The following is an 11,762-nucleotide window of genomic DNA, read 5'->3' as shown; positions in this document are numbered from 1 at the left end:
CAGCTGATACAGCGTCTTTATTAGAATAATAAATTTAATATCTTCGAATATCAGAGAGACCATGGCGTACCTCAGACGGTAACGGACTGTTTGCTGATCAGGAGTTGCGCTCGGGCGTGGGTTCGGTTTACCGCTTTGGCTGATTACCGGGTTGGAGTTTTCACGAGGTTTTCTCAATCGTAAGGAGAATTTCAGGTAATTTATTGTGAATCCTCGGCCTCATCTAGCCAAATATCATCTTCCTATCACTAATTTCATCGACGGTAAATTAATAATCCAGTAGTTGATACAGCGCCGTTAAATAACCAAATAAACATCTGCGTAAATGGTAAGGATCGCGATGCCTTTAAGATTACACTTGGTCGCTGCGTTACGGCATACATTACAATCCCAGTCATCATAAAGTTTAGTGCGCTAAAAATATACACCACCACAGAGCGAAACTGAGAGTAAACAGACATCAATACTGCGAGGATGCACGTGGCCGCTCAGGTGCTCGTTTTACAGTATAAAACCTTCAGAAATGTCCGATATGGGAGCTTCTTGGTTATTCGAGGATTTTCATAGTAATTAATGGAGGTAGGCACTATAAAGAGGTGATAAATAGTTATTTTAGGGTTCTGTAAGATTTAAGGACGCGGTGATGTTCACAGCACGTGAGGGCGCGGACCGTTCATGCTCAATGTCGAGGCCTAAGATATCGACCAAGTGGCAGGCGCATGAGCGGTGTGGGTCAACCAGCTCGCTCGCTCTGAGAGGAGTGAGTCCGCTCAGTAGGCAAGTGGGCAGTAACATAGCAACCGTCACCAGGTAGCCGGTCCGAAAGCCATGGGAACCAAGACGCCTGGAGACGAGTAGATACGATCAGACAGGTCCCTGCGCCACGGTCACGTGGTCCAGGCTCTCGCGTGGTACACTCCTGCGGGTCACAGCGCCGTGATTGGGGTCATGGGACGTCAAAACAGCAGCAACAGCAGAGGTAGGCTAATTAGGGCGAGCTTGTGTTGTGTGTTCAGTGTAACTCATTATTGTGACTAGGTTATGTTATGTTACAAGCAAGTGTGAACATGTATAAAGGCTGTAGTAATACGTCGTAATATTTTACACACAAACACGAGTAAACGTTTCGTAAACCTCATATTCAGTGTGAATATACGATATGGCAGAAAGACAAAACTTAAAATGTAGATAAGTAAATATTTCCAGACTCCGTATATCAAAATTATTAAATAACGAAACTGGACGACGCATTAACTTTATGAAATAAAACAATTATTTAGATAATTATTTGTATTACGAATTAGGTTATGAATAAAATATATTTTATGTTTTTATAATATGTCACGTTAGATCACAAACTTTTATCTTTGTGGTGTTCTATAAACGCAATTGAACATAAACAATTCTTTGTTTTTAATCCTTGGCAACATACCTTATTGTAGCAGCGCAGTATTAGCTTTATCAGTAGTAAGTTAGTGATAATATATTAATAGTAGTAGAAATAGTTATAATTAGGGGCGGATGTTGAAGACCTAAAAATCTACTTAAAATGATCATTAAAATGCCCTTAAATTAATGAAAAAAATGACATTAAATTAAAAGAAAATGACATTTAAGCATTATTCACCGTACTCGCATCATAACTTCTTAAAAATTAGTCACCTTGTTTCAATGACTGCCCTGCAAATCTCGGAGAGAGCAGGCAACTTCCTGGAATTTAGTAAAGATAAAGGAAAAGAACATGCAACAAAATGAAGGTTTTAAGGAAAAAGTATAGGTTTTAATGAGGGTTTACAATGTGTTTCAATCAGGGGTGGTCGGTCAAAGCCTTCACTTAAACTAAGCTGTTGTCAAGCATTTTATATTACTTTCGTTGTGTGAAATGAAGCCTTCAGTGGAATGAGGGATGAACTTCGGAGTCTATTTCAAACTATAAAACTCAAACTTCACCGTTATTCACTTAATCAGAAGGTAATTACTACTGACCTATTTCCTTAGAAAATGATTTAACAGATCTAACGGTAAAGAAGAAAGTAAAATGCATTCCAAATGATCTAAAAGTTCTTCAAAGTATTAAAAAATTAAAAATGACCACAAATGCCGAAAAAAATTATAAAAATGACTTCGTAGTTCAAAAACGTAAAAAAAAAATTTAAAAAATGCAATATAAGAAAATTTTTACGTTTATATTAACATAGAAAGAATTTCTATATTAATAGGAATCGTCCTAATGTGAAAAATAAGAAGATGACTTTTAATCAACATCCGCCCCCTAGTTATAATAGTACAGTATTAAAATATACCTACATTTGCCTTATTTCCTCGCATAATGTGTGGTAGTTATGATAAAGTGACGATCAACTTGAAAGAGCAAATAGTAGTACATCGAGGGAATGTTTTATGTCTGACAGAAGTAGTAATATTGATAGTGAACCTTTTAGTAGTGACAGTATTAATAATGGCAGTATAGCATTCGAAGCAGTAATAATAGTAATAGAAGTAGTAGTAGCATTGTTAGCAGTAGCAACAGTAGCAGCAATAGCAGTAAAATAGCAGAAGTAGTAGTAACAGTTTTAGTAGTACCAATATCAAAAATAGCAAGGAGCAGTTATAGTACCAGTAGCAATAGCAATAATAGAATCAATATTAAAAGTGTTAATAGCTATATTGTTACAACATTTTATCTAAAATGTACAGACATCAAATCAACGGTTGCTAAAATTCAGTCTTAACACTTGTTAATAAGCAGAAATCTATTTGAAATAGACATATCATTCAAAATTCTTGCACATCATGGTATTTTGCAATTTCCCATTGAAGATATAGAATGCGAATGGATTCAACAGGTCTGTCCTGGAGCCAACAATTATTTTTATTTTTTATTAAGAAATTTAGTGATTTTGATGCTTTAATAATTATATTTTCTGCTCTTCTTTAATTTACTTGTATTAATATGCGGACTCAAAAAGTTTAAAAAGTACGCAGTATTGAAGCATCTGCTTTAATGTTAGACTAATATTTGAAACTTACTCAATTTAAATCAAAGCAACAAATACAATTAGTGACATGTGAATTATAAATACAGTAATTACATTATAATATCAAACTATTGGAAAACAAGACTGCTAATGACTTTTATCCTCAACTACAGTCCATTACTAACTAACCATTTATGGAAATTATAGTGCTGAACGTTCAATAATTCGTAAATTCATTTAACAGACGAACGAAACTGTTCCTTTTAACACTCATGGAATGAATTTAATTACTGTGCGTGTGATTATATGAATAGTATCGTGATGTAAAATAACGAAATATTCTGACTTACAACACCACGTACATTACTATCAGTGTTCGAGCTAAATAATGACAAATTGATAAAGATTCATTGTTATGTCGTTCAAATCACTAATGGAGGGCTTATTTACCGGCACTGTCCACATTCAAAAGAAGAAATTCATCACATTGATCACATTTGCTATTACTGTCAAATGCTGAAAGAACAAAATGCACTCAACAACGAAACGAATTTTTATCGTTGTCATTATAATTTACCTTCATACACTAACTTAGTCACATTTTTTGACAGAATTATTTCCAGGATTAATATAATTTTTGAGAAGTTAATAACACAAGAAAAACATAAAGCAGATAATACAAAGCAGGCATGAGAATTTTAAAAGTTGTATTAAGATCACAGACTAAGAAATTTAGATATTATACGAAACCACATTAATTAATTTAATAATTAATTTAAAGAATAAAATAGACAATTGAATCGCTTAAAAATAACACAAAACATTATACAAATCGAATTAAATATCAAAAGGAAGACAGAAAGGAATAACAATCAAAGAGAAGATGAATTCAACAATTTGGTTCGGAATGGACGTCAAAATTCAATATTAGTAGAAAAGGAGGAAGAATAACTTAAAGCAGTGCACGACATACTGATATTCCACGAAGTATTTAGACTAGGTATGAAGTAAATATTTACATTGACTATTTCGTTTATATGATGTGACTCCATTTTCGACATATGAAGTCTAATGAAATTTTGAATTCCAACCAATCACATTAAAAAATGACGATAATTTTTGCAGCTACATTTATCGCTATCAATTTATCGCAAGGTCGTTCTTTTGTTTAGTCAGTGTTGCCAACTGTTTCCCCGTAACTTGATGAGAATGAAACCATCAATATGCATCTATACGGTTAAACCTTTTTTTCAACTTTACTCATCCAAGCAATGAATGCAATATTGATATTTAATATTAATTAATATATTTACGCAGTGAAGACGACGTTCAAATCGGCGCACCATGTAGACACAAAATCTTCATGCATCTTAATTGAACGTACGTTTTAAACTTGATTCTTTCAATATTCTTCCCAGATTGCATGCATACGCGCATGGAAAATTGAACTGTGTAGATGCAGCTTTAGTTCCTTTACACACTATAGCGAGAATGCGTTTGTCGAGCTATGGAAAATGTTTTCCCGTAGCACGGAGTAACGGTCGAAATAAGGCATAGTTGGCATTGGTCCCGCTCCCACAGGTAACCTAACCTAATTTTAGCCTATCAAATTTATATTACGTGAATGAAATTAAACAATTAACAGAAAGTCACATTTCAAATTTATGTAACATAAGTGCATATCAAACCCAAAACCTTGTATACTATTATACAAACTGCTTTCCGTATAGCGTAATAAAATTTGTGTTTTAATTATCTGTATAGAGATGGTGTACCAACATATGTGTCGCTGTAATGTGAATACATAGGCATTGCTAGCTGTCTCCACACATATTACATAGTTAATAATTCTCGGTGTAGTGTATAATGTAACGATGAAGTACTAAATAAAGTGCGAAGTCCTACTTCCACAACTACATCTACATCTTCATCTTCTAATTCCATGTCCATTGTAGGCTATCTGAAGAAAATGACACTCCTTCATTCAGGTTTGATAACTGTGTTTTCAACAATTTTTTATTTAATTAATGTATTAATCAGGTTACTTGTAATTATATTATAAAATGTTTAAATTAAATTATGATTTCAGCAGATAATGAAAATGTATTTCTATTATAATAATAAGAGAAAAGCGCAGTACATGTAATTAACATTGTTAAACCTGTATTTCGCTTTTCGCAATTGGCATTACTGAATAACATCCAATTTCTTTATTGCAGTAATCAGTATTCATCTATTTAAAACTTCGCAATGTCTGAATAGATTAAGTATTCGTAAATATGCAATTATTAACATTTTGTGAGCGAATTTTAGGTCTATATTATTTACATTTTTATTTTATGCACGAAATATTCCTAATAAATGTTACGTGGTCTGAGATTACTACAGATAATATTAAATTATAAATATGAATATTTATGTATATGTATTTGGTATTCGTTCATGACATGAAAATCATGTTTTACCACATAACAGTATACATTTGCATCCAAATTCATAATTTGTGTTCGTATTAGTACAAGTGGTAGCGATTGCGCCTGCCAAAATATCACATAGAGTTTTGATTCCCCGCTAGGAAATTTTAATTTATCTCCCATTCATAAAGCATAAGACGTGTATGACGCTTATTTTGCATATATTGCCGTAGAGTCATTTTAAAAGTCTGAGGGTTTGCTAGATTAATATTGATAACAATAAAAAATGTAGTAATGATAGGAGCAATAATAATAATAATAATAATAATAATAATAATAATAACAATAATAATAATAATAATAAAACCAATAATGTATGTAATTGCAGTCACTTTTTAAATATGATCATTCCCAATAAACAATAACGCTACAAAAAACGTATAGGGATAAATACATCTGAACAAACAAATAGAAATGACATAGTAAAGAAGAAAATAATTTTGTCTTTAGTCTCAAAAACTGACATAATATTATAATTGAAGCCGTTACACCACAGTCTAGTATATACAATCACGAAACTTGAGTTGTGAGGGTACTAAAATCAATATACTGTGCAGGTACTATTCCATATTGTCTGTAATGAGGCGATAGTAGCGATCCTAGTGGTTAGCAACTATCTACGGATGCGTATTTACTACGCATTGAGCTTCGTGACTGTCTAGTTACTAGACTGTGGTTACACTTTATACAAAGTTGCAAAATACTCTCAAAATGAAGCAGGCACAAACCAGGTGGTTACTTAAAAGAATAAACATCTATTTCCCTTAAAAACAGTGCAAATGTTGCACTTATTTACGTGATCTATTTGTTACAAACGAACACAAAAACTCAAAAGAAATATTTGCAACTCTCAGTGAAAAATAAATCTTTTTGTAGCGTAAAAGGATACACATTGTCAGACATTTTTGAACTATTTTATTTTAGTTGGTTATTTAACGACGCCGTATCAACTACCAGGTTACTTAGCGTCGATGAGATTGGTGATAGCGAGATGATATTTGGCGAGATGAGGCCGAGGATTCGCCATAGATTACCTTGCATTTACATTACGATTGGGGAAAATCTCCAGGTAATCAGCCCAAACGGGAATCGAACCCGCACCCGAGCATAACATCAGACCGGAGGCAAGCGCCTTAACCGACTGAGCCACGCCGGTGGCTTTTTGAACGTGGATGAGTGAGATATGTTATGGTGGCTGTTGGTTAATGTCTCAAATCATTGAAAAACTGTATGTGTGTGTATGTATATATATATATATATATATATATATATATATATATATATATAAAACTTAGTTATTTAAAGGCGTTGTATGACATACGAAGTTATTTGGCGTCCATGGGATTGGTGATAGCGAGATGGTATTTTGGGGAGATGAGGCCGAGGATTCGCCATAGATTGTCTGATATTCGCCTAACGGCTGGGGGAAACTTCGGAAAAATCCCAACGAGATATAATCAGTCCAAATGGGAATCGAACACACGCCCCAGCACAAATCCGGATCGGTAGGTAAGCGCCTTAGCCGACTTGAGCAAAGACGGTGGTCAAATTATATATTTAAAATACTATAATAATAAAAAAAAAATAATAATAATAATAATTATTATTATTTTTATTATTATTATTATTATTATTATTATTATTATAGTAATATTAATAATATTAATATCAGTTTTAAACAACGGAAGCAGTTGAATTATTTATATCTTAAATGTAGGCTATAGAAGAATGCTTAAAATTAACAAATAGTTCAAGGCACAAGGAACAAAATATTAGATTAATTTACATTTCATATTTCAGGAGGAATTAGATATATTTTGCATACGCAGGAATGTCCATTATTTTTCATGAGCATAACTTTAACTTAAGTGAAGACTTGATAAATAAAACTTTTCCTATTTATAGGTAAAAGTGCTGAGATACTGACGAAAATTATGGCTGAATTTTTTCAGAATTTATGATTGCTTTCCCAGCAAAACTCTAGCGCATTCCTTCTCTTAACGCCTTACTTTCTCTCATTTTAGGAATGGCCTTGAAATTTAACATTGTTATTTTATATAAAACTAATAAGTAAATATGCGCATACAAATATTCGCAGCCAGCATCCGCAGTTATACAATGAATATAAGTGAATTTTTTTGGTTAAAGTAGTTAAAAGTTTCATTGAGGTTATTTTATTGTTTTTGGAAATTATTATATTGTCATCACTGATTAATATTACCTATATATATATATATATATATATGCGAACACAATGTATACAGTTGGTCACATTTTTTCCTTAATGGTTAAAGGTAAAAGCAAATCCATGTAAACACACTTGCCTATTATCACTATGATTTAAGCTGCTTGACGAGCAACTTAATTCTTCCGCACTATATCGCTGCTCATTCCATACAATACAGAAACCACTACGTCTCTTTTAAATTATATAAATACTCTAAGAATTTAAAATCAACCAGCAAGGGAGAATGAATGAATATCTTTGTTGCAGCCAGATGTTCATCTTTTGGGTGAAGGTCTCATGGAGTTGAAGTATTTTTAAATGTTAATTCTGTAACACGTGTTACTAACACAAAACTCTGTTACTGGCTGCGTGTTATATAACTTGTGTATAAAATGGATGGAGAAATGCGTTATTAAGAGAATAGAAAATTCTACTAATTAACAATCCAAGGTTTACTTCGAAACAAATTGAGAAATTTAGTAAGGAACCGCTTCCCAATATAAAATATCGTCATTATGAGAATCTGTATACCTCAATGTTTGTAATTATTTTCTTTCTTTTGGGCATCTGCATGGTTATTCCAGCTTACTCGTTTCCTACACGAGAATTTTAAAGCACTATACAGTCCACCGCTGTAGAGTAACGGTTAGCACGTCTCACCGTGGACCGAGGAGTCCGGGTTCAAATCCTGGTTGGGACAAGTTACCTGTTGAGGTTTTTCGGGGTTTTCCCTTAACCCATCAAAAACAAATGGTGGGTAACTTTCGGCGCTGCACCCTTGAGTCATTTCGCTGACATTATCACCTGCATCTCATTCAGACTCTAGATAAACACACCAGTTGTTAAAGTGTCGTAAAATAACTAATCAAAACACACTATACACACATTGTTGTCAGTACCACATCTGAGGCTGTTTTGTAACTTCATAGCATTATATTACATTAAATCTGTAAGAATAATTTATCTTAACTTCTACTAAGATGTAATTGATATCCGTTAGTTATGCTTCGGACGCAGGAGAAGTAAGGTGGTCAAAAAAATAACTGGAAGCTACGATACATTGTAAATGCGTTCCCTTATGTGGTACATATTACGTCACTTCTAATTTCAGTTTCTTCCCTTGAAAATTCTCATAATTCCTTCAACGAAGCGGTGAAAAAGGGAGTGAGAGAAATGACTAACTGGCTTGGAGCTCACACAGACACTTCATCTTCTATCCAAGATCTCTTGCAAGGACGCGCGATCACATACCTTTTTATTGTTTCTCCTTTCAACTCCCCCGCTTCCATTGCGATTCATTTAAATTGAAATGTGTCCGTGGACACAATGAAGTAAGAGGAAACGAAAAAGCTGATGAGTTAACGAAAGCAGCAGCCTCCAGCAAAGAAACTTCGACCTACACTCTTCAACCTATATCATATATCAAGAAACAAGATATAAGACAACAGACTCATCAAACCTGGAATACTAGATGGACGACAAGCACAACCGGATCACTAACAAAAAGACACTTACTTCCCAATAGTCCACGACCGACTCAAAAGCCATCACTTCCAACCTACTTTCATATCAACGCAGTTTCCTTCTGGACATGGGAAATTTGGAACTTACTTCGACAGATTCAACATACCACCAGACATCGATTCTGCTTGTTCCTGCCTCGAAGACCTTCACAGTGTGAAACACCTTCTGTTTGACTGCCCCATTATTGAAGTAAAGAGATTTGAAATAAAGAGACATCTCCTGGACTGTAACACTGAGTACAGCACTCCACTATGTAAAGTGATTAAAAAAACCGTGTTGCTATAGAGAATTTATAGATTTGTTAAACTTTATCTTTACAGGACTAGAGCTATCTTTCACCGTTATCTGTGTACATAAAATAACTATGTGTATATACAGGGTGTTTCCGAGGTGGTGTTACGAACTTTCAGGGTTGATGGCGAAGGGCACATGTATCAATTTGAGATAAGGAACCCTGGTCCGGAAATGATCCAGTCGAAAGTTACAAGCAAAAATAGTTGTGTGGAAATGAAATAATTTTATTCCTCTGTACACCTTATTTATGTGTATTTATCTGTACATCTTACACATACTGTATTCATCTGACATTGTTTACGTTGTCTACTTACAGTATTCCATTCAGTGCGCTGTCTGAGGGGTGGGGACAGGAAACTACACTAAAGCAATGCAGATAGCGTAATGTGTAACGGACATGGTCGGTCCTGATATGCACGTCTGTAGACAGCAGTGTACGTGTACAAGTTGCAGTGTCCACTCGATCAGTCCTAGTGAAATGGAGTACACGAGAGCGGAATAAGCAGACCTGATTTTCGAATAGAGATGATCCAATGGGAACAGTAGACAAGCTCACAGATTGTATCGGACGAAGTACCCACGTAGGAGACATCCGGCCCATACCATTTTTCCACGACTGTTCCAAAGGTTAAGGGAAGGAGGGCACGTGTTGCCAAATTACAATTCCATTTCCAAACAACTATTTTTGCTTATAACTTTCGACTCAGTCATTTCCGGACAATGGTTCCTGATCTCAAATTGATACATGTGCCCTTCGCTATCATCCCTGAAAAATTTGTAACACCACCTCGGAAACACCCTGTATACGCAGTAAGTAGTTTACCGTATAACTAAACTAAAACCCTAGCATACTGTTTAGTAAATTAGTCTTCTCTTGAGCGAATATTTAGTAATAATAATAATAATAATAATAATAATAATAATAATAATAATAATAATAATAATAATAATAATAATAAATGACGAACTACACAAAAAGTAAGACATTTAAACATATTAGGCTTATATAAAAAGCTCAAACAAATTCAATGAAATTTACAATATTTACAAATTTATATTTATTCTTTTCTAAGATATTTATTCCATATTCATCTATATAGTTAAGAAACTAACACAATTATCTCAATTTCACATTGCGTGAATTATGATTGGATCGGGTTTCGAACTGCACTTCAACTTCCCTTATCTCTTTTCGTTACGGAGACAAAATTGCAAAGAGCATTTGACATATTAAAAATATCTGTAGACATAATGTGTTAAGATTTCCAAATATGTAGAGGAAAAAATTATCTCATTATGAAATATATATCAAGTTCAAAGTAAGGTGATACTCCTGATTACATACACTTATATAATATTAGCCATTCCCATGTTACGAAATGGGAACATGAAATGAAAACAACAATCAAAGCCTCCACAGTCGAAAAGGATTTTTGGTAACAACCGTTAGATGGAAGTACAGTTGCTCCAATCAATTCCATAGGGTTATAACATGACTTGGTTTGCAGCCGCTAGATGGCAGCATAGTGAAATTGATAAAATTGGTTATCTTGAAAGTCCATTAGGCTGGCCAATCTGTTGTGATCAAAGTTAAGATGAACAAAAGAACATTGGAATAAAGACATCTCAAACATATAACATTCGATGTTCTGTGTTGCTAATCGAGTTTTGTTAATCTTCAAGAAACATCGAGTGTAGTTACGCTTTTGCAATTCATTGATTTGATAAAAGAAATTGCAAATTTTGTCGCATTGTTGCAACGTGTGAGCAGCATTATTAAAAGCCCGTATTAATTATTTTCTATACAAAAGTTTAACGGACTATGATTTCCTCATCTAGCGGCTGTATGTCACTGGTTGTTTAGGTCGGGTGGGCAAGAAGTTGGGCAGCCCAATAGAAAAGCATGGATAAGAGCTGATATGTTCGGTGACTGACTGAAGGAAATTAACCCTTAAAAGCCTGAATTGTTTTTCGTCAAGTTTTTCGTTTATTTCGTTATAGACTAATTAAATGGATGTAATTGAACACAACAATGCTTTTGTTTTCAATTGTTGAAGCGAATATATGGAATTACAGGGCGTTACCATATGGTAACGCTAGGTCATTATGTTGTCAAATCTTAAAGAATGGATTGTTGCCTTATAATGACATCTTTCAAGCAATTTATTGAACTTAACTGAACTTTAGCATACAAATAATATATTCATCACTCATTAAGTGGTCTGTCCAAGGTCAGATCTTTCACTGCAAACCAAGCATTCTCGA

The 11,762-nt window shown here is 34.0% G+C and overlaps 1 protein-coding gene across 3 annotated transcripts in view; it reads left to right on the top strand.

The window, feature by feature from the left end:
* The first annotated feature begins 766 nt into the window (after positions 1 to 766).
* Positions 767 to 11,762, top strand: part of LOC138698095 (ankyrin repeat and death domain-containing protein 1A-like) — a 1,102,342-nt gene continuing 1,091,346 nt past the window's right edge. For 2 of the 3 annotated variants that reach the window (XR_011331695.1, XM_069823807.1), the window contains exon 1: positions 767 to 979. The gene's annotated coding sequence lies outside the window, so the exon portion shown is untranslated. The remainder of the gene's footprint in view (positions 980 to 11,762) is intronic. The other variant, XM_069823808.1, reaches the window with a different exon arrangement.

Source organism: Periplaneta americana, chromosome 4 (assembly GCF_040183065.1).
Source record: "Periplaneta americana isolate PAMFEO1 chromosome 4, P.americana_PAMFEO1_priV1, whole genome shotgun sequence".
Classification (NCBI taxonomy): domain Eukaryota; kingdom Metazoa; phylum Arthropoda; class Insecta; order Blattodea; family Blattidae; genus Periplaneta; species Periplaneta americana.
The sequence above is the reverse complement of the archived record's forward strand: the minus strand, read 5'-3'. Positions and strand labels throughout refer to the sequence as shown.